Source organism: Arvicola amphibius, chromosome 2, assembly GCF_903992535.2.
Source record: "Arvicola amphibius chromosome 2, mArvAmp1.2, whole genome shotgun sequence".
Lineage (NCBI taxonomy): Eukaryota > Metazoa > Chordata > Mammalia > Rodentia > Cricetidae > Arvicola > Arvicola amphibius.
The window spans coordinates 175,764,808-175,786,952 of NC_052048.2; the positions used below are offsets into that span (position 1 = coordinate 175,764,808).

Below are 22,145 nucleotides of genomic sequence, written 5' to 3' on the forward strand. Positions count from 1 at the left end.
AAAGGGATAAATATGTTTTACTACGTAGCTTCTCATACATAGCTTCTAGAACTCTCCTATGGGGCAGAAGCCTCCCCTCATTCTTGCTTTTGCATATGGAAGGACTATTTTTAGGGAGTTCCCACTCCTCTGTCAGCTTCTGACCAGATAATATTTTGAAATGTGGAAAACTAGGTCATGTTTTGGTCGTTACTCTATCTATCTTGTATTTATTATCAATTTATCACCAGTTCTTTCAAAGTGAGTGTATGTTTCTATATTGGAAAATGCTGAAGATTAGTAACCTGTATTAAAATTGTGACTGGAGAAAACAGTAGTCGTTTCCATAGATTGCTGCGCCTCCTCTCTAATTCCTGGGAAACAGTTTCATGTCTGTACAAACATGCATCTTTATTTTTGCCAGATGGCCTCCACCAACGTTTAACACTTCATCAGAGTTGATTATCCCACATACATACCACAAAAGTATATTTAAAAATCAATTTATAGTGCCAAAATTCAGATATTTGGGAACCAACTGTAGTTGGTTGTTTTAACATTTATTTATGCCTTGGGGGGTGACGGCACCATGACCCCATTTGAATTCCTTCATTAACTGACTTTTTGGGTTTCTCAAATATTTTAGGATAATCTGGGACAGCCAACTTTAATGTATTTTCACATTAGGGAAAGAGTTGTGGCTTTGCCCTGTGACTCAGACCTTCAGGTTCAAGTTTATTTTTATCACTTCATCATTCTGTTGAGGTTTTTATTTCATAGTCCACCAAATGTGGATTCACTAGGTGGAATGAGCGTTACTTCCCTAGTATTTCTATAATGGCTGTGCTGTTCACAGTCCCACAAATAGTGCTCAAGATCTTCTTTCTGCCAACAGCCTTGTGACTTGTCACTGTTCGGGCCGTGACTGGATAGAGGTTATACCTCACTGTCCTTTCAGGTCACATTTCTTTTTTTTAATCTGCCTTGTCACTAGTGACAGTGACTGTGTTCTAATATGGTCATGTGTATGCTCTCTTTTAAGAAATTTTTATTCAGTGATTTGCCTATTTCGAAGTTCAATCACTTGCTTTTGGCTATTGAGTTCTTTGAATTTCTTATGTATTCTGTACTTGGTTTATTTGGAAAAGAGAGACTTGATATAGTCTCGATATTAGAGATTACTGATACTCTTGAAGCTATCATTCCCTAGACTCTTATCAACCTTGCAGTAGGAATTTTGTCTTCTATTTTTTATCAGAGCTCCAGTAGCCAGCAGACACAAAGTACAGGAAATTTTTTTAACTGATTTGTTAACTGTAATGCTGTTCGGGTTCCTTTAGGACGCATACCTAAAAGTACTTGCATGTTTCGTTCCCTGGATAACTACAGACACATGCACATGTGCCAGATAGGCTTTTGGGGTAAGCCATTGGGTTTGTTTGTTCTGGTCAGGACAGTAATTGAGAGTCCTCTCCTTTACTTGTTTGTGAAGCTTGATAATAATGATAGATTCCCTAGTTCCCAGGTGAACTTCCAGACTTGTTTTTGTCTTCCATCTGCAGCTGGTTTTGCTTATCTCCTTTCATCCCTGAATTTCCTTTAGTTAAAAAAAATAAACTATAGCTAAAATAATATTGTAAAAAAAAACGAGTTATTAATAAGTAAATTCAAATGTTTATCTCATATTCAGGAATAATTTGTATTAAGACCACTTTCATCTGATTTTATGCTTAGTTATTTAAAACTACTGGGTAGAAAAGAGGGTTTTACCTAAGCATCAATTTTCTTAGGTTTCTTTGTACAGATATGAGGGTTGTAGGGCATGAATCTGCCATAGTGCCCACGTGGAGGGCAAAGGACACCTTGAAGGTTCCAGGAATCTAACAAGTTGTCATACTTGAGCAGCACCTGTACCCACTGAGCCCATACTTTCAGATCTCCAGTGCATGAGAAACATGGGCACTTACTTGGTATCCTAGAGAACAGCATCTGAAATGAGCAATTAAAAATACTAATTGCAGAACCTTAAAAATTTCTAAGTTTTCTTTTCCTTTTTCTGTTACAGTTCTCTGGCTCACTTGTTTTGCAGGCATTTTAAAATTATAAAGTTATTCCTTATGTACTTACATATCATTGCTTAATGTTATTTTTTGAGAAGTATAATTAAAATAACAAGCACCACTGGGAAAAACTTGACTTGGAACCAAAGCAAATGACTGAACAAATCCAAGTTTGTGAGAGTAGGCCTCTTTCCCTGTCAGTAGCATCTGCCCTGTACTTGCTGTGTTCATAGGCTGTGTGGGTCTATTAAGGGTGGTCTGTAGTAAGCACTTCATCTCTGGAAGGCAGGCTTGTAACACTAGTGTGCAGTGCAGGAGAGACATGTCCTAAGGATTACAGGCTTCTATGCCTATGTGGCCTGTTCCACACCTCATGGCTCTCCTGTTGTTGTGGGAAGAGCACATTTGAAGTTCGTGATTCCAGGGGAATAGGAAGAGAGAGACAGATGAGATGGTGTCTTGCAGAGGGCTATTTTAAAAGAAACTTTTAGATGTACCACACATGCAAAATGTGTGAATTGTCTGAGTTCTCAGTAGGGCTCAGTGAAACCCTTATGATTTTCCCTTGATGTATGGAAGGGATGTGATTCCCAGGCCCTTGCTTTTGTCACCCGGGCTGCAGCTCCCTGTGTCTTACCATCTAAGGAATTGATACAGACAGGGTTCATCATTCCCCTGATAGATTAATTTTTTTTTCTTGATTAACTTCACTGTGGAGTTGGCAAGAGCTGTTATCTGTTAATCAAAACAGTTTAAATAAAAAAATAAAAAGATCAGCCTTGAGTCTTTCTCATTCTCTAGCTCCCGAGTTGGGAATTTGCTGATCTTTTTAGGCCTGGTTTGTGACGTGAAGCTGTCAAGATGGCGCTTCCTGTTAATTACTTTTTATTGTATTTAAGACACTTAAATAACTCTTCTTGTGATTTAGTCTTCTATGTAATTAGCTGCAGTGATTAAAATCTCATTCTTTCCTTTTTGCCAGTGCTTTCTTGAAAAGTGAAATTTTTCTGGGGTGACCTTTCCCTGTGTTGGACTTCTCAATTACTTTGAGCTCCAATTTAGCACATCCATAAAATCTATCAGCTTATATTTCATATTTTTCCTGTATGTCGCATTAAAATTCACCTAGTTTTATTAAAATAAAACTAGGGTCAAGTTTCACACAGTTATACACTCCATTTTACCAGATTCCCAACTTCCTCCCTGGAAACAGCCATCTCAACAATTGTCAGACAAGCAATTTCCACACTGTTTCTCAGAATACGGCGTATTTCATAATGGTAGGAAATAGTGGAGGGGTCCATGTTTACAGACAGGTAAAGAATGGCTTATAGAGGGAATATAGACTACAAGTACTGGGAAGATGTTGGGTTTTTTTGTTTTTGTTTTTGTTTTTTTTTTTTTGGTTTTTCGAGACAGGGTTTCCCTGTAGTTTCTAGAGCCTGTCGTGGAACTAGATCTTGTAGACCAGGCTGGCCTCGAACTCAGAGATCCGCCTGCCTCTGCCTCCCGAGTGCTGGGATTAAACGCATGCACCACCACTGCCTGGCTCAAGATGCTGATTTATATCTATCTTACAAGCTTACTTTTTAAGAGAGATGGTCTTGTTTTTGTGACAGGCTTGCTCTGTGTTTTCCACCTGTATTCTTGCCTCACCTTTCTTGATCCCTTCATAGTCTCTGCTACTCATCTTGATACCTGTATGGATATGGGGCCTTGCTGCCTGAGGGAGTCTTGTAGGACTTCTGGGGTGACCGCTTTGTTCCATGAGTGTCATCCAGCAGAATCAGCCCCATCTATGCGAACCCCTTCTTGCTTTTCTTCAGTTTTGATTTTCAGGGAGTTTTGTTCCAGCTGTTCCACTGAAGCATTGGGCTGTCTTGTCTCACTCTGCTATAATAATTCCTTTTTAATCCTAGTTGGTCCCCCCTCCCCAGTCACAGTAAGAATAAGTATCATGCAATCTCCAGCTTTTCTGCCTCAAGTTCCATAGCTTTGAAGCTCTCTCTGTTAGCCAGTCTACCCCTCAGTTTTCAATTCCTAAAACATAGAAGTATTTCACTTTCAAAATAAACTGGTATGAAAGGATTCTCTTTCTTACCAAACCCCACCCCTACCTGCATTTAAACCCTACCTGCATTTAAAAGAGATGGTTGTTTTCTGGGAGGCATGGACTTGATATAGTCTTGATATTAGAGGTTACTGATATTATTGAAGCTATCATTCCCTAGACATTCCCTAGTGCAGTTTTTACTTTGAGTGATGGAGAGACTTCCATCAGTTTGTCTGTGTCATCAAATGGTTAAAAATACTTGAGACAGTAGATGACTCTGTCCTCTGATAGCTCAAGTACAGCAATCATTTGAAGAGATGTGCCCTATAAGGCACTTTTAGAACATGACGGGGGACAAGCTCACTTGAAAAACGTGTTGAGTTTCAGGCAAATCTGTCTCTTTTATTCAAATATTTTGTGACTGCTTTTGGTTTTTGATTACTTGATAGCATCATTGCTTTATGGATCCTCGGTGAGGCTTTTTATAATGGCACCCGTGGGTGTACAAATTATGTGAGAGGTTTCTCTCTCCCTATATTTCTTTTTACAGTAGCAGTTGAGTGAGCTGCCTGACTTTTGTGGACTTGACTATTTCTTGAGTTGATTTAGAACTCGCTTTTTCTTTTACTCATAACATTCCACGGAGAGCCCAAGAGATAGCGAAGCTATGCTTCAGAATAGGAAGTTGTTTTCAGGGAAGACTGTCTTGGAATATTGATAAATGCAGGCCCAATAAGGGAGTGGTTGAGGCTGCTGTCTCCTAAGGACCATGAGGCTTGTGTTATTTAATTTTATGTGTATGGGTATTTTGCCTGCATGTATGTCTAGGCAGCACTTTTGAGCCTGGTACCTGTGGAAACCAGAAGAGGGCATCAGATTCTCTGTAAGTATTGTCTGGATGATTATGAGCCAATGCACCATATAGGTGCCAGGAATCCAACCCAGATATTTTGACAGAGCAGCCTTAACCACTAAGCCATCCTTTTAGCACTTTAAGATTTAGTTATATTCTTAATTATTTGAATATGTCGGTGTGTGGACTATATGCACTTTGGAGTATAGGTGTTTGTGGAGGAATCCCAGGGAAGCTGTTGGATCCCTTAGAGCTGCGAAATGTGGTTGTCGGGAACCCTCTCTGGTCCTTTGTAAAATTAGTAGTTTATAATGGCTGAGCTATCTTTCTATTCGTCCTTCTCTTCACCCCTCCACTCTCTTTCTTCTAAAAAAGGTTCCCCATAGCCCAGACTGACCTCAAACTTTACTATTTACTGGAGGGTCTTGTGTTCTTGACTCTTCTGCCTCAGCTTCAGTATAGGGTTGCAGGCATACTCCACCCTGCTTTTCTGATGGGTATTCACTGGCTTTGCCAAATTTATTTTTATTTTTATTTTTTTTGTTGATATATAGAGCTCTACATTTTTATCTGTTCCCCTCCCTGCCTATCCTCTCCCCACTTCAATACCCCTAGGTCCCCATGCTCCCAATTTACTCAGGAGCTCTTCTCTTTTTCTACTTTCTATTTCCCATGTAGATTAGATCCATGTAAATCTCTCTTAGTGTCCGCATTGTTGTCTAAGTTCTCTGGGATTGTGATTTGTAGGCTGGCTTTCTTTGCTTTATGTTAAAAAAAAACTACCCATGAGTGAGTACATGTGATAATTGTCTTTCTGTGTCTGGGTTGCCTCACTCAAAACAATGGTTTCTAGCTCCATCCATTTTCCTGCAAAATTCAAGCTGTCTTTATTTTTTCTGTTGTGTAATAATACTCCATTGTGTAAATGTACCACATTTTCCTTATCCAGTCTTCAATCGAGGGGCATTTAGGTTGTTTCCAGGTTCTGGTTATGACAAACAAAGTTGCTATGAACATAGTTGAGCACATGTCCTTGTGACATGATTGAGCATCCTTTGGATATATACCCAAAAGTGGTATTACTGGATCTTGAGGAAGGTTGTTTCCTAATTTTCTGAGAAGTCGCCACACGGACATCCAAAGGGGTTTTACCAGCTTGCATTCCCACCAGCAATGCAGAAGTGTTCCGCTTTTTCCACAACCTCTCCAGCATAAGTTGTCATCAGTGTTTTTGATCTTGGCCATTCTTACAGGTGGAAGATGGAATCTCAGAGTTATTTTGATTTGAATTTTTCTGGTGACTCTGTTGAACATTTCCTTAAGTGTCTTTCAGCCATTTTAGATTCCTCTGTTGAGAGTTCTCTGTTTAGGTCTGTACTCTACTTTTTTATTGGATTATGTGATCTTTTGGTGTCCAGTTTCAGACCTCTGTCTGATGTGGGGTTAGTGAAGGAAGATCCTTTCCCATTCTGTAGGCTGTCATTTTGTCTTGTTGGCCGTGTTCTTTGCTTATCAGTTTCAGGAGGTCCCATTTATTAATTGCTTCTCTCAGTGTCTGTGCTGCTGGGGTTATATTTAGAAAGTGGCTCCCTGTGCCAATGCATTCAAGTGTACTTCCCACTTTCTCTTCTGTGAGGTTCAATGTGGCTGGCTTTATGTTGAGGTCTTTGATCCATTTGGACTTGAGTTTTGTGCATGGTGATAGATATGGGTCAATTTTCATTCTTCTACATGTTGTTATCCAATTATGCCAGCACCACTTGTTAAATATGCTTTCTTTTTTCCATTTGATATTTTTTGCTTCTTTATCAAAGTTCAGGTGTTTGAAGATGTGTGGATTGATATCCGGGTCTTCTATTCAGTTCCATTGGTCCTCCTCTCTGTTCTTATGCCAATACCAGGCTGTTTTCAATACTGTAGCTCTTTAGTAGAGTTTGAAGTCATGGATTGTGATGCTTCCAGAAGTTCTTTTATTGTATAGGATTGTTTTGGCTATTCTGGGATTTTTGCTTTTCCAAATGAAGCTGAGTACTGTTTTGTTGTTGTTGTTGTTGTTGTTGTTGTTGTTGTTTTGTTTCTTTGTTTGTTTTGAGGTCTTTGAAGAACTTTGCTGGGATTTTGATGGACATTGTGTTTAATATGTAGATTTTTTTGGAAAGATTGCAATTTTTACTATGTTAATTCTGCCTACCCAAGAGCATGGGAAATCTTTCCACTTTCTGTTGTCTTCTTCAATTTCTTTCTTCAAAGATTTAAAGTTCCACTTGTTTGGTTAGAGTTACTCCGAGATATTTTATGCTATTTGTAGCTACTGTGAAGGGTGTTGATTCTCTGATTTCTTCCCCAGCCCTTTTATCATCTGTATACAGGAGGGCTACTGATTTTTTTGAGTTAATTTTGTATCCTGCTACATTGCTCAAAATGTTTATGAGTTGTCATAAACATTAGTTATGACATTAGTATGGTATTAGTTCTTTGAAAGACTTGTAGAATTCTGAGCTGAAGTCATCTGGTCCTAGGCTTTTTTTGGTTTGGAGATTTTTGATGACTTTCTATTTCTTCAGTAATTATAGATCTGTTTAATTTGTTTATCTGGTCTTGATTTAATTTTGGTAAGTGATATTTATCCAGAATGTTGTCCATTTCCTTTACGTTTTCCAATTTTGTGGAGTACAGGTTTTCAAAATATGACCTGATGATCCTCTGCATTTCCTCTGTGTCTGTTGTTATGTCCCCCTTTTCATTTCTGATTTTGTTAATTTGGATATTCTCGTTCTTCCTTTTGGTTAGTTTGGATAAAGGTTTATTTTGTTGATTTTCTCGAAGAACGAACTCTTTGTCTCATTGATTATTTGTATTGTTTTGTTTCTATTTTGTTGATTTCAGCTCTCAATCTGATTATTTCCTACCGTCTAGTTCTCTTAGGTGAGTTTGCTTCTTTTTGTTCTAAAGTTAATTCACTAATGTGGACTTTTTCCAGCTACTTTATGTAGGCATTTAGTGCTATGAACTTTCCTCTTAACACTGCTTTTATTGTGTCCCATAAATTTTGGTATGTTGTGTGGTCATTTTCATTGAATTTTAGGAAGTCCTTAATTTCCCCCTTTATTTCTTCCTTTACCCATTGATAATTCAGGTGAACATTGTTTAATTTCCATGTGTTTGTGGGTTTTCTGGAATTTGTATTGCTGATGACTTCTAGTTTTAAAGTATGGTGATTTGATAAGGCACTTTTTTTTATTCGTTGAGGGGTTTTTTTTTTTTTTAACTGAGTATGTGGTCAATTTTTGAGATGGTTCCATGAGGTGCTGAGAAGAAGGTATATTTTCTGTTTGGATGGAATATTCTGTAGATGTCTGTTAAGTCCATTTAAGTCATAACATCTGTTAGTTCTCGTATTTCTCTGTTCATTTTTTGTCGTATTGACCTGTCCAGTGGTGAGAGGGGAGTGTTGAAGTCTCCCACTCTTAGTGTGTGGGGTTTAATATATGATTTAAACTTAAGAAGTGAGCCGGGCGGTGGTGGTGCACGCCTTTAGTCCCAGCACTTGGGAGGCAGAGGCAGGTGGATCTCTGTGAGTTCGAGGCCAGCCTGGTCTACAAGAGCTAGCTCCAGGACAGGCTCTAAAGCTGCAGAGAAACCCTGTCTCGAAAAAAAAAAAAAAAAAAAAAAAAAAAACCACCTTGAGAAGTGTTTCTTTGACATAAGAGGGTGCCCTTGGATTTGGGGCATAGATGTTCAGCATTGAAATTTCCTCTTGATGGATTGTTCCTGTGACTTCTGAGTTTCATTTGACTGATTTTTGCTTGAAGTCTATTTTGTTAGATATTAGTAATGAAGAGTGTCTACCAAATCTAGAGCTCTAAGTTGAGGAATCTACAGTTTCAGTTTATTTTCATATAAGGTATTAGAACTTTAGTGGCTTCTAAAACCTAAGTTCTTCTGTCTTATGGGTGTCCTCTATAACAAGGTGACAGTGTAGGGCACATATCTGTGAAGGTGAACTCTTCCATGTGAGAACAGTGGACTATTGGAATGGCAAAGACTAACTTGGTTTGGTTTTTATATTGTGATTAAAATGGTTTGTTTCCAAAGCACCTCTCTCTTCAAATCTTATCTAGAAGGATGAGACAAGATAACCCAAAGAACTTAAAGCCACTCTGCCAGTAGATATTCAGTGTTGTACATAATTTTATTAATGCACTTTTTGTAAGTCTTTGGTCTACAAAGATCCATGGGCCTTCAGTGGAATATCCACAGCCCTCTTTCTTTTCATGAGCCTTTTAAAATGTTTTCTGCAAACAACTCATATTTTGGGGATTACACATAACAAGTATGGGACAGCAGACATGCCTATAACATGCCTGCTCATAAATGTGTTTGTTGAGGTTTTTTCCAAGTGTCAGACCAGACAGTGATTCTGTGGGATTCAGGGAGACCTGGGAGTGCTCCAACTGTGCAGGCAGCTATTTTGAATGGGGTTCCTAATGGATGCTTTGATTGTGTCCTCAGAGCTTCTTGTGTATGCTCCAAGTTTTCCGTCTTCTTAGTAGTGATCATGTTACCATTTCTTCACCAATCTGATCCCTTCTGCTTTCCATCTTCTAGGATCTTCATGTATTTCCCGCTGTGCTCTTAACATGCGTTCTTCATATCCATCATCGTGAGAGCTTTCTTCTTTTTCTGTGTTGACCTTTGCCTTATTTTGTCAGAGCCTTGTAGAGGACAGCTTGTGGGCATAGTTTTCAGTCTGGCCATTCTGACCTACATCAAGCATTCCTTCTTTATTTCTTTGGCTAGTGCAGTTGATGCAGTTAGGAGGGACATTTGACTTGGTTACCAATAACCAAAATTTCTAGGTTCTTTACATCATTTTCAATCCTTTTGTGTTTATAATTCCTGTAGTTGGCACAGTTCAAAAGTGTTAAAGGAAATAGGAATGGGGTTTTTTTTAATGGGTTTTTTACAGGTTTTTCTATTTCCCATTTATGTTGATGCTTGAGATTGGCTGCAGTTCATACTGAATGGTCTCATAGAAAGCAATAGAAATTGTACAGACATTTTCAAAAAGGTTAAAAGTAGAAACAAAGTGTTTATCTAGATGTAGTCTAAGACAAATTCTTTTTCGAGAAAGGCTTTCTTTGTATAGATTTGGAGCTTGTCCTGGCACGTGGTCTGTAGACCAGGCTGACCTTGAACTCACAGAGATCCACCTGTAGCTGCCTCCTGAGTGCTGGGATTAAAGGCATGTGCCACCATTGCTTGGCTCTAAGACAAATTCTTTTCTGTCCCTCACTCTCAATGGAGTTTTAGGTAAACAGACATGAAGTAAACCCTTCCATTTTACTAATAGATAGCTGTATAATCTTGGTCTTAGCTTAGTGTCTGCACATTAGAGATATTAGCAGTGGGCCTAACACTGCTGTTAGAGATGTTCAGCCTACCAGTCTCCACCCAGCCTCCCTGTGGACCTAACGCCTCTTCTTGTTTCCCTTCTCTTTTGTCTCTTCACTCCCTCTTATATTTCTAACCATTTCCTTTTCTTAGTTAGTCCTCATTTACTGCAAATTTTCTTTCATGTTTTGTATGCTATCTTTTTATTGTTTATTACATTCACGTGAGCTCAACCACAGAAAATATTCTCTAACTAATTAATCAAAACATTTATGTAGCACGTTGCCTGACCTTTGTGCTTATTGGTAGAACATTTCTTTGGCTAGAATATTTAAGATACTAGGTTCAAATCTTAACTCTCTTCCCCAACACCTGCCACCCTCCATCCTCCCTCAAGTACTGACCGAACACAACTCATGTCCCATTGGGTTATGGTGTAGATTTTACCATCGTGTTGATGGTAGAGCCCTTTGTTCACACAAGGCAGTAATGATTGCCAAGTTCTTGCATAAATGTCGAGTAGTAACTGTGCATTCTCACCATTTCAAGAAAGTTCATACACCATGACTAGTAGTTAATCGTACCAGATGCTGTGGAATCAACACTAGTATGCAGTATCTTCCTCCTGTGCTTGCTCTAAGCTGGTGGACCAGGCACCTGCCGGCTTCATCTGTCTGTGAAGTGGTGAAAATGGAAGGCCACCAATTTAATGTAATAGATTTGGCACCCTGTAAAATAGCTTTCTTTTCCTTGGTTTTTTTTTTTTTTCTTTTTTTTTTTTTTCCGAGACAGGGTTTCTCTGTAGTTTCTAGAGCCTGTCCTGGAACTAGCTCTTGTAGACCAGGCTGGCCTCGAACTTAGAGATCCGCCTGCCTCTGCCTCCCAAGTGCTGGGATTAAAGGTGTGCACCACCACCACCTGGCCTCTCCTTGTTGTTTTTATGAACATTTCTGTCTTAAGTAAAAATGAATTTAAATTATTGAAAGATAACGAATTAAAAGTGATTTAGCCAGGGCCTCAGAGATAAGGCTATGTATGGTATGATTTGTAGCTGTTTAAGAGCAGTCGCTTGGTGAAGGAGTTTGAGGCTGCTTTCTATGGGTTACTGTGGGTTTTACATAGAGCCTCCTGGGTTTCTAATACATCTGCTTACATAAATAGTCGGCGAACTGTTGCTCTAACCTGTGCCTCCATTGTATTGAAATTGTGATTCATCAGCTGTCAGAAGCAAGAGAAGCTTTTTACCGTCCTCATGCCATCCTCCTCCTTAACAAAAAAGTATCATCTTGGCATTGGCAACATCCTTTTTCTTTTTAAAGCAAGAAGTAATTGCATTACACTTTGCCAACACTGTGTTTCTGAAAGGTGTGTGTTCCCTCATGTGCCACTTTGCATTCTCTAGCTGTGGATACATCCGACCAAGAGAAGGTTCACCAGAGTTTCCTTAGTTGCTTATTGTATTTCAAAGCAGGAAACCAAGTCATATCCCCCCGCCCCATCCCCACAGGAAGGAAGGATTAGGATGTTTTAAAGTTCTTAACCTCTTGTTTGGGCTCAGATATCATTTATATTAGAAAGATGACTCACTAAGCAAAACAGAAAATTCTGTTTTTCAATTCTTAGGAAAACTCTTGACTCTTTTTCCCCCCACAGTTTTGTTTCCATGTATAGTTAGGTTTCACTGGCTCTTATTTCTAGAACTCTTAATTACAGACTTCTAGACTTTTTATAGAAGTGAAAATCTCCAATAGCTGCCACATTTTAGGCCTCACTACGGTAGACCTTGGATTTGGTCCAGGTACTAATAAATTCTGGGGAACAAAAGCAACGTGTCCCCCCCACCCCATTCTTGTGCCAACTGACTGGTCTGTGGTCATGAACCGTAATGGGCCAGGGTGGAGAATTCTGTTGTGTCCCCTACCATCCAAATAAGACAAAAACTTAATTTGAGCTTTCTCCCTGAGAACTGTTTTGTGCCAAAACAATTTTGTTCTATCTTTTCAAAAATGATTGGGTTCAGTAGAACAGAGTTCCATTTCAGCTAGTCATGGCTTAGTATTCTCCGAACAGAGTGACAGCCTTCTGGAATCTAAACTATTGTTTAGATTGCAGAAATCAAAAGGAATGTGAAGGAGACTGTGAGATTGTCTGGTCCCTATTTTGGACTTACTAGGTCTGGCAGGTAGGTTCAGCTTTCTTTGTCAGAGCAGATCATTCCAGATGGCATTGTGTAATTTTCCATCTTGGGGTATGTGTTTGTGTGGGCGTGTGGTTTTGTTTTGTTTTTAAGTGGTGTTTAATGTCAGGCTAATAATAAACTAGATACATAGGCCTGGTTTTGTCAGAATGGTCATGAGTTATTTGTCACTGTTGTTCAGAGAGGCAGAGAGCTCCCCTTCCCTACCAAGTAATATGTACGTTTTGGAGGGTGCTCTTGTCAGCACAGTGTCTAAGAACAGCAGTATAGCAACTGGCAAGTTCTGTTGTGCAGAGACAAGAGATGAGGGATCTTCTCCTTGGTTGCTATACCCAACTAGGTCCCTACTTTCTTCCAATCTAAATAGAAGCTTCAAGGATGAGTTGCTGTTTCTGGAACAATTAACAACATTTGGTCTGTTCCTTATACTTCCTGGATTCTGCTACTTTCTGAAGATCATGTGCACTGGCAACTTTATGATTGGTGAGGTGGGCACATGTACTGGGTTTAGATTGTGCTCAGTCTTTCTTGGCCTTTCATTTCTTAATAAATTGAGTATTTTTTTAAAAAAGAATTCTACTGTTTTCCACAAAACTTATTTAGAATCTTGTGAGACACTTGGAAAAAAATGCAGCATGCCCCCAATTTAAGTAAGTACTAAAGCTTAGGTTTTTAAAATAGTGATTTTAGGGCTATACTTTTACTCTGTTGGTCTGGAGCAGAGTTCACATTGAGTCAAGAAGGGCGCATTTGGAGGAAACATCAGGTTCTCAAACCAGCAGAGCAGTAGGAAAAAAGTTGAATGAAAGCCTTTACAGACGTTCGTTCTTATCACTTCCTGTGTCTAAGCACAGCCGTCTCTGATTTGATTGATTTCTCCTATTCAAACTCTGCTTAGAAAGTACACTATGTCAGCTCAGTTTAGAGACTAGTTGGTGACAGCTAGATCTGCCTCCAGCTCAAGATGCGATGCTTCATGGCACTGTTGATATTCTGCTTCCATCCTGCATTTCTTCCCAGCTGGCTAAGACTGGCAGAGGGGATATGGTCACTGCTGCTTACGAGTGCGAGAAGCAGCAGCCACAAAGCGGGTTTCTGTTGTTTTTTAGCATCTCGCGATGACTTTTTTTTTGATAACTCAGCCATGCCCTGTGACACAGCCATAAAGTGGCTATCCTACCTGAGAGTGGGGATTTACAAGTCTGCCAAGGTACCTGCCCTTTGTGTTTGCACTCAGATGTTCCCAACCAGTTATCTTGTGTTTTCTTTGAGAAGGGGGTCTCACTAAATAGTGCTGGCTGGCCTGGAATCCATCTGCCTACCTCTGCTTCTGCAGCCCTGAGTTTAAAGAAGGCATTTGTCACTGCACACTGCCCTCTTAGTGATTTCTACCAAATTGCCTCCATGATCTGGTTGCCATTATCCTGCCAATATGACCATAGTTAATTATGCATTCCTCAGAGAACAGTAGTGTAGTTTGGTTGGACCTTATAAGGTTCCTTTTAACCCTATTTTTGACTGGTCATTGAATTCAGATTTATTTATTTACTCACTTATTTTGAGTGGTTAGTTATCGATGTAGTTTTGTGAAATTTTATCTTCAACAGAAACTAGGTTATATTGGTCTTAACCTCATTTGTTGACACTGTTGATAATTAGCCCCAACTGTATCTCCAAATAATAAACACCTTTCAAATTGAAGTGTCATTTATCCATGTATCAGGCTCAGTAAATATCATTTGTAGACATTACTCCATTTTAAGCCTATAATAAAATACCCATGAAGAATAGTTTATTGTATTCTATTTTGGGTAGAGACTGATGTGTCTGAAATTAATAATGTGTGTTTTGATGACTAAAGCATGACTATTTGGCAGTCTTCAATCCAGCTAATATCCTGGAGTAGATTTGCTGTTTTATGTTGATGCCCTTCTAAATATAACCCCATTTATAACTCTGACTGCTTTCTGTTCTGCCTTCCTATTTGTAAATCCTCTTTCATCTAGCATACCAAGAACAGATAGAACAAACTATTCGGGGTCAGATAGTTTTAACACCATTTATGGTGATATAACACAGATTTTAGAATTCGATCACTTGACCTTAGCAAGGCCTGCAAGGTATCTTTTTAAGGAGAAATATAATTTCATTCTTTATTATTGGCAGAGAGGATTGTCAAGCCTAGCACTGCTGTCTCTCAGTATCTACAGAGCCTTTATTCCAGTACCCCTGTAGATACCCAGATCCATACATGTTCAGTATTTGCATATAACCTGCACATATAATCCCATGTACTTGGTCTTCTCTGGGTTGAACCCTAATTCAATGGATTCCATGTAAGTAGTTGTTATATTGTACTGTTAAGGTCATAATGGCAAGGAATGAATTCTGTATATACATTGTAAGCATTATTTTTCTGTTTTCTGAATAGTTTTGACATATAGTTAGTGAACTTCATAGGTGTGGAAGCCACATATACAGAGGGCTGAATGTATTGCCAATTTTTGTTTGGATTCACTGGATTAATAGTATTTCTTTTTAGAGGGGGTGGTTCGAGACAGGGTTTCTCTATAGCTTAGAGCCTTACCTAGAATTAGCTCTAGTAGACGAGCTTGGCCTTGACCTCATGGAGATCCACCTCCCTCTGACTCCTGGGTGCTGGGATTAAAGGTGTGGCATTTCTAAAATCTTACCCATAGCACATCTGAGAACAAATACCTTTCCAGTGTAAACTAAAACAGTAGATAGAATTTTGTGGGACTCTGATTTTTCTTTTTTAATCAAGAAATTTGGTAACGGGAATGAATAGATAGATTATGCCTACCATTAGGTATTCAGTGTGAATTTGAAGATTGTTTGTAAGGGTCACCAGATGTGACTGTCCTTCCTTCCAGCCCTACCTACAGCTTACTTTGGCTTTATTCACTGGGTAGAAGTTCAGTTTCTCTCTTCATAGCGACTTTGAAAGCCTGCAGTGAAGAATGGCATCATTACGAAGGGAAACAGATCTATAACCAAATTCTAATTACTCTAAAATGTACTGAACCCAAACCTGTGTTTTCTGGACTATAGGTGTTAGTAACTTTCAGCCCCAAAATGACAAAGTCAAAGGCAGAAATCAAATTTGAACAGTTTTTAGAACTCTTCTGACTATGTTACTATGTCTTTGGAAGTTATTGCCCAGTGATTTTAGGATGATGAGTCCCCATTACTGACATAACTTCTTTTGCCCACCATCTCTTTCTCTTATAATAACAAAATTGCTGTGATAGTTTCCAACATGTTTTAAAAAGATCAGGTAATTCATTTCTAAATTGGAACTTGTTTCTTTTTAATCAGCCTTATAATGTATTATAGACATCACTCTGAGCATTGGCTACAGAAGTGATTTAGTGCTGGGTCTTTAATGACTCTTTCATTAATCCTGGTATTCTGGGATTTAACACTCAATGGCCTTTGACCACTGGAAATGATGAAAACTTTGATTTCATGCATATTGAATAACACTGGCCTGTTGCCGGGGCCATGAATCTTGCCTCTGCAGTGACATGTGTGATTGACTCTGTTGCGGATGGAAGGATGTGCTCCCAGGCCGTGCTCTGCTGCTACGAGGTGACCATGATATCTCTATCAGCTCAGGGTGACCTCTTCCCAGAACCGTCACATTGGAAACAGAAATATGTTCTGACAGCTTCATCTTCTAGACAGTTCTCTGGCCTTGTGAAATCACGGCTTGCCTCTTCATCCTCTCTCTGAAAGGTGCCTTCTGTGAGAACATGAACCATGATATCTTTTGAACTCCTTTTAGCTAATTTATAGAATTTTACAGTTGGAATATACTTCCAAGACTGTCCACTCTGCGTCCATCGTCACCCCTGCCTCATCCACAGACACTGAGTGCAGCAAGAGCAACACAACCAAGACAGTGTTAATAATAATGAAAATTAACAGCAACAGCAGTGATCCCTAACACATACCAGGCTTCCTATGGGCCAGGCAGGATCTAAATATAGCCATTCACTTTTCCCTCATAGAAGCTTCAGGAGGTAACATTGCTCAGCAAGTCCGGTGTTCTACACAGCTTCTCGCTGGATGTCCTGCTGCTGCTAAAAGCAGAGATGACAGTGTTGGTTGCTCTCTTTTCCTCCTAATGGAAGTGCTGTCAGTGTTCTTTGGAAAAGAGGTGCAGGCTTATTTACCGTGGTGTCTTTGGCCAGTTTTAGTAGCCTGAATAAATGCCAGGCTCCCCCCCCCCCCCCCCCCCCGAAAATTATTCCAGGAGAGAGGAAGTCTCTTTTATCCTGAGGGTTTTCGTAGAGGCTGCTGTTTTTCAAGCACTTTGTCAGTTGCTTGGAGTACATGAGTCAGCCTGAGACTGCTTCAGAGGTGTGGTGTGAAGATTGAAGCCTGTGCTTCCCCCACACATGTCTCAGTATAACAATCTTTCCTACGGCGTGGCCTCCTGGTTGTAAGAGTAGTGTTCTGCAAGTGACCTCAAAGTCAGTTTTAAGAGCAACGATGTAAGGTAGGGGCTGCACACTTTTTGCATAAAGGATTAAATAGAAAACATTTTCAGCTCTGAGAGTCGTATGGTCTCCAGTGCACCTCTGTAACTCTGCCACAGTCGGTACACAAACACAAGGGCATGGCTGTGCTCCAAGAAACTGATTATTGAAGCAGGCAGTGAATTTACCAACCACTGTTTGGCAACTTACTTGTGGAGATGTTGCTATGCACCTGTAGATCATTTTGTAGGTAGAGAAACTAAAAGAAAACTGTCTCTTGTATCATAAACATATGCTTTGGCATGAATAAAACTGAATGCAATGGCTTAAATAAAAACTTGTAGATTAATAAATATTATAAAGAGATATTTCAGGGTAAAGAGAAAGCTTCACCTCGACTTTTTATTTTTTGGTTTTGGAAACAGGGTCTTTTTGTAGCACTCACTGTTCTGGAACTCTGTAAACCAGGCTGACCTCCTACTGGGAAATCCACCTGCCTCTGTCTTCCAAATGCTGGAATTAAAGTTTGTACCACTATGTCTGACCTTTTTTCTTAAAGAAATCTAGAATTGCTCTATATGCAAATACATTTTCTTGTGGTTTCTTACCTTGACCCTACCAGAAACTTGGCTTATTTGAACCATTTCTAGGCTAGCCACCTCTTTCTGTTGTATTCTCCTCTTTCTGTGCTCCTACAAGAATGGTCTTGTTTTCCTGTATATCTATTTCTTTATTCGTTGTTAATGGCTTCCAGAAACTTTGTTCTTCTACACAGAACATGGAGTCTCCCCTGCTAGAATTCTTTCACTTTGGTACTACTCATTTGATTTTCCTTATCTCTTTGTAGGATCTTTCTCCTTTTTGTTTCTCTTGATAATTGAGTTGACTTGCTTTTTCCTTTGTATACTATTGGGATTTTTGGTGTGATCTCATAATTTTCTCCCTGCACAGTAAGTTTTGCTGGTCTAATTGAGATAATTTCTTCTTTACTTTCAGTACATTCCTTTTCAAATGCATCTGAAACAGCCTCATTCCCAGTCTTGAGTCAAATGAGTAGTTTTCATTGGTAAAATACAAGGTATGGAGGGGTCAATTCCCACACCAGCAGTGTGGGAAGACCAATTTTGATGAGGTTTGAATGGATAACCATGTGTATTTAATAAATGTAAGAGTTTAGGCTATCTGTTGTGATAATTCTGGGAACTATGGTAGAGAATGGTCATCTTCCTGGCAGTGTTCAGTGTGCAGGGAATGAACTTCTGCCCAGAGCAGCAGTCAGGCAGGGGTCTGGTGAGAGCCACATCAGGACCTCTGAGGACACAGACACTGAGCTTCATCTCTTGGGTATCTCTCTTGTCTGCATGTTCTTAGCCCTGGCTCTTCCTAAGTTTTAGGACATTTTCATCCTCTCTATAAGGAATTTGAGATGGGCTTTTTTTTTTTTTTATTTTGGTAAGAAGGTCTGAACTTGAATGATTAGGGAAGTTAGGCTTCTAGCATTGTGTTATTAGAATCTATCTTCAAAGGAAGACGCTGAACAGATACCAAAAAGACTGTTGTCAATCCTGAGAAAAGAACTTTACAGATAAAATGAAAAGCGGGAACTGGACATGTTTCCTCTGGCTTTTATTCAGGATTTAAAATAATAACCATTAGGTTAAACCCTTTGGCTTTGCATTCTCCCAGGGGGCAGTTCTGATCCAACAGATTTTTCCCTCCACAAATGGTATTCCTGCTGTATTTCTTTAAATCAGAGTTCTACTTACCTTTGTGTGCTGCTCATCATAAGCTTTTTATTTCTCTTTGCTCAGCTTAGAACACACCTGTTTTCATTTTCATTTGTGTGTACTGCTCACTTCTCAAGGCCAACATGCTAATACTAATGCTTATTAAAAATGGGTTCAGCCTCAAATGCGACACCAAAATCATCTATGCAGCTTTTTAAAGCACACCCCAGACCGTATACTACACCCCGGTTATACAGTCCTCATGGTTCTTTTCTCCATCTTCTGTCAGTCCAGGATGTGCTGATCTTGGGGAGAAGATGAGCTCTTAGAAAAGGGCTTTCTGAGATATTCTCAGACAGCTGGCAAAACCAATGACTGCTTTCTTGTATAAGAAATAGTTCCAGGTGTGTGTTATCGAGGCATGGTCTTTCCAATTTAATGGATTTGTGGGTTGACTTAGGAATGTTTAGATTGGCAAATAGAGCATTTTAGATAGGAAAGTTAAAAGCTACAGGTTTCCTCATTTGTAGCTTTGGCTCTCTAGGAGCCATTTAGTCCTGGTGTTTTGAACCAAAGGGTGTCATGGAGAACAATTTTTATCATGAAGGTTTATGTAATGAAGTGTTCTGTCACCAGCTCTTTTCTGTCACTGCTTTACTATGCACACTTGACAAATCAAGTGTAAATGAACACAGCAGTGTTTTCGACAGGCCCTGCCCCTTTCTAGTTCTCAGTGTTTAATACTATCAGGTCAATTTTCAATATATGCTATTTTCAGGCTTTTATTTCACTATAACCACTAGTTGAGGTTACCATAATAGTCTCAGTCAGATCCCTTACTCAGTTACATTTCCCTTTACTCTCAACATCTCACGTCTTACTTTAGGGAGCAAATGCAGGCTTATCAGGAACGTATCTTCAACACCCTGCTTTCTCAGTCCCAAACTTGGCTTCCTCATGCCAGTGTTCTCATCTCCTTTCCTACCATGCAGAGTTCATCCTTGCTTTCTACGCCGTGTCCCACTATTTATGGCCTAGAATCTAGTCTTTTAGAGGACATGGCACCATTAGCGATCCAGTTTTATTTGTTCGTTAATTTAATGTTGGTTTTGCTAAAACAGGTTCAGTGTGAACCTGTGAATCTCCTGCCGCGGTCTCCTGAAGTTATCCTTTTTAAGGTGTAAAACTGTTCTTTGGGTCTCTGTTGTATTATGTCTACATTTCACTTCTCTCCTTATTGCTTCTTTAATGGCCACTTAATTAGAAGAATTAAAAGAAATTTTAACTCTCTCCTTGGCTCTTTGTCTTTTAGCTTTGACCATTCTACATCATCCAAGGATATGTCTCAGTCCTTACTCTTACTTGACCTCTTGCTATCCTTAAATCTTTAAAAAAAGAAAAATTCTTCTTTTCAGTAGGCCACTTTCGGGAGTTCTTTCTGCAGTTGATAACTCTGCTTAGACTGTGGTGAGTCTTCTTTAATCAGGCCTCTTTCTATACTTTTGTTCCTATTCCTCCTCTTATCTCAACCCCATCTCTGTGAATCTTCATCCTGTCTATTTCCTGTAGAGGCTACAGATTCCATTATCCATGTCACAACCCAGGTCTTCACATCCCACTTTCCACTAACATACTCAGCTGTTGGCCGACATCCTTTAGGTCCTGAAGCACACGGTTGCAGATGAGCTTCAAGAGTCTTTCTCTTTCTCAGATGATCTTCTTCCTCATGATGAAGAAGTTGAGGTGTCCGGTGTCCTCTTCATCTTCTCCCTTATTGTGATCCTCATTTCCATACAGTGCAGCTCAGACTCAGTCCACCTGTCTCTTTTTTGCTTTCTTTCTGTACCTGATTGCTGCCTGGTGAGCTCCAAGCACCCCATCCGTCTCTTTTCCTCACCTGCATGAAACAACTTAGCAGTTTAGCCTGGCCTTTTGGTTTCTGGTTTTATTCTACTTGACTGTTGTAGTTTCCTTATGAATCAAATCTGATTACTATCTCCCTGCTTCAGCGTCTTCATTCATCAGTCTCCAGCCCTTGGGATTATACACATCTGTGATCTGGCCCATGCCGATCTATTCACGTTTATATTTATATTTCCCTGTTCCCATCATTCATTTCAGAGCAAGAAAACAAAACAAAAAAAAAGATTCACTATTCTTACGTTTGTATGCTCTGTCTGTCTGGAGTGTGCTTCCCACCTACCTGCTACTTGCTCATCACTCAGCACATTCCTAGGGAACCAACCTCAGGAATGATCATTTTCTTCACATTCCCACCACCCTGAGCCACTCAGTCACAAATATCTCCCCTTTTTTCTGATGATATAATGCATATTTTACTCTGCAGGGTCTTTTGAGTTCATATATGCTCAGATACTTTCCATGGTTCCCCATGGCTTATTTCATTATTCCTAGACTTAGCTAAGTTTTACCTGTGAGAATAGTCTTTGCCTTTTGAGGCATCATTAGAATTTCAGTCTTGTCTGAGACCCCAGAGATCCTTCAGGTTGGTCTCCTTGGTATGATGGCATAGCAGAGTATGACTGAAAAGATAAGAATTCTTGGGATTCTCTAATTACGGCTGGAATTGAAATATGAAATTTCAATTCCTAATGTGAGTGAATTTACACTTCACTCATTTACACGTCATCCCCACAGCGTTCCATTTTCTTACATGCCACAGCATATGACATAACCATCACTTTCCTTTTGTGCTTCAGGTTTGTTTGTTTGTTTGTTTATCTATCTTTTTCTATTCAGTGGATAGTATACTTAGTACATGATGTTGCCAGGCTCATCTTCTGTGAATGTAGTTCAGAGACATCTTTCCTTTCTTTCTTCTTTTTTTTTAAGCTGATGATATTTCCAATGGGAAATAATAAAAACATATTGATGCTCAAAAGTACTGTAGAGGAAAATAAAAATAAGAAGGGGTAGAAAGAAGTGTTCTAACATTGGTAAGGTGAAGTTTTTCAGTAGGCTGTCCAGAGAAGTCACAGTGACAAGATGACTTGACCAGTGAGTGGGAGGTGAAGCAGGACACATTAACAAAGCAAAGTGAACACCAGAGGCAAATTAGTTATAGTGCATGAAGACCTAGACAGCCAATGCAGATTTGTGCCTGGAGCTGGGGAGCAAAGTTAGGGCGGTGAAGATTGTATTGCAGAAGTAAGGAAGGAAGATAACAAAGTTTAATAGGCCATTAAAATGATTTGAATGGACTTTTGACTTTCAATACTTTTTTGTGTTTTGTTAAGACTTTTTCTTAAAGATTTTATTTATACAGTATTCGCCTACCTGTATACCTGCACGCCAGAAGAGGACAAATTTCATTACTGATGGTTGTGAGCCACCACCATGTGGTTGCTGGGAATTGA

The 22,145-nt window shown here is 39.4% G+C and overlaps 1 protein-coding gene across 1 annotated transcript in view; it reads left to right on the top strand.

The window, feature by feature from the left end:
* The window catches only part of Snd1 (staphylococcal nuclease and tudor domain containing 1), a 401,581-nt gene that overhangs the window by 184,246 nt on the left and 195,190 nt on the right, over positions 1 to 22,145 (top strand). The window lies entirely within an intron of this gene.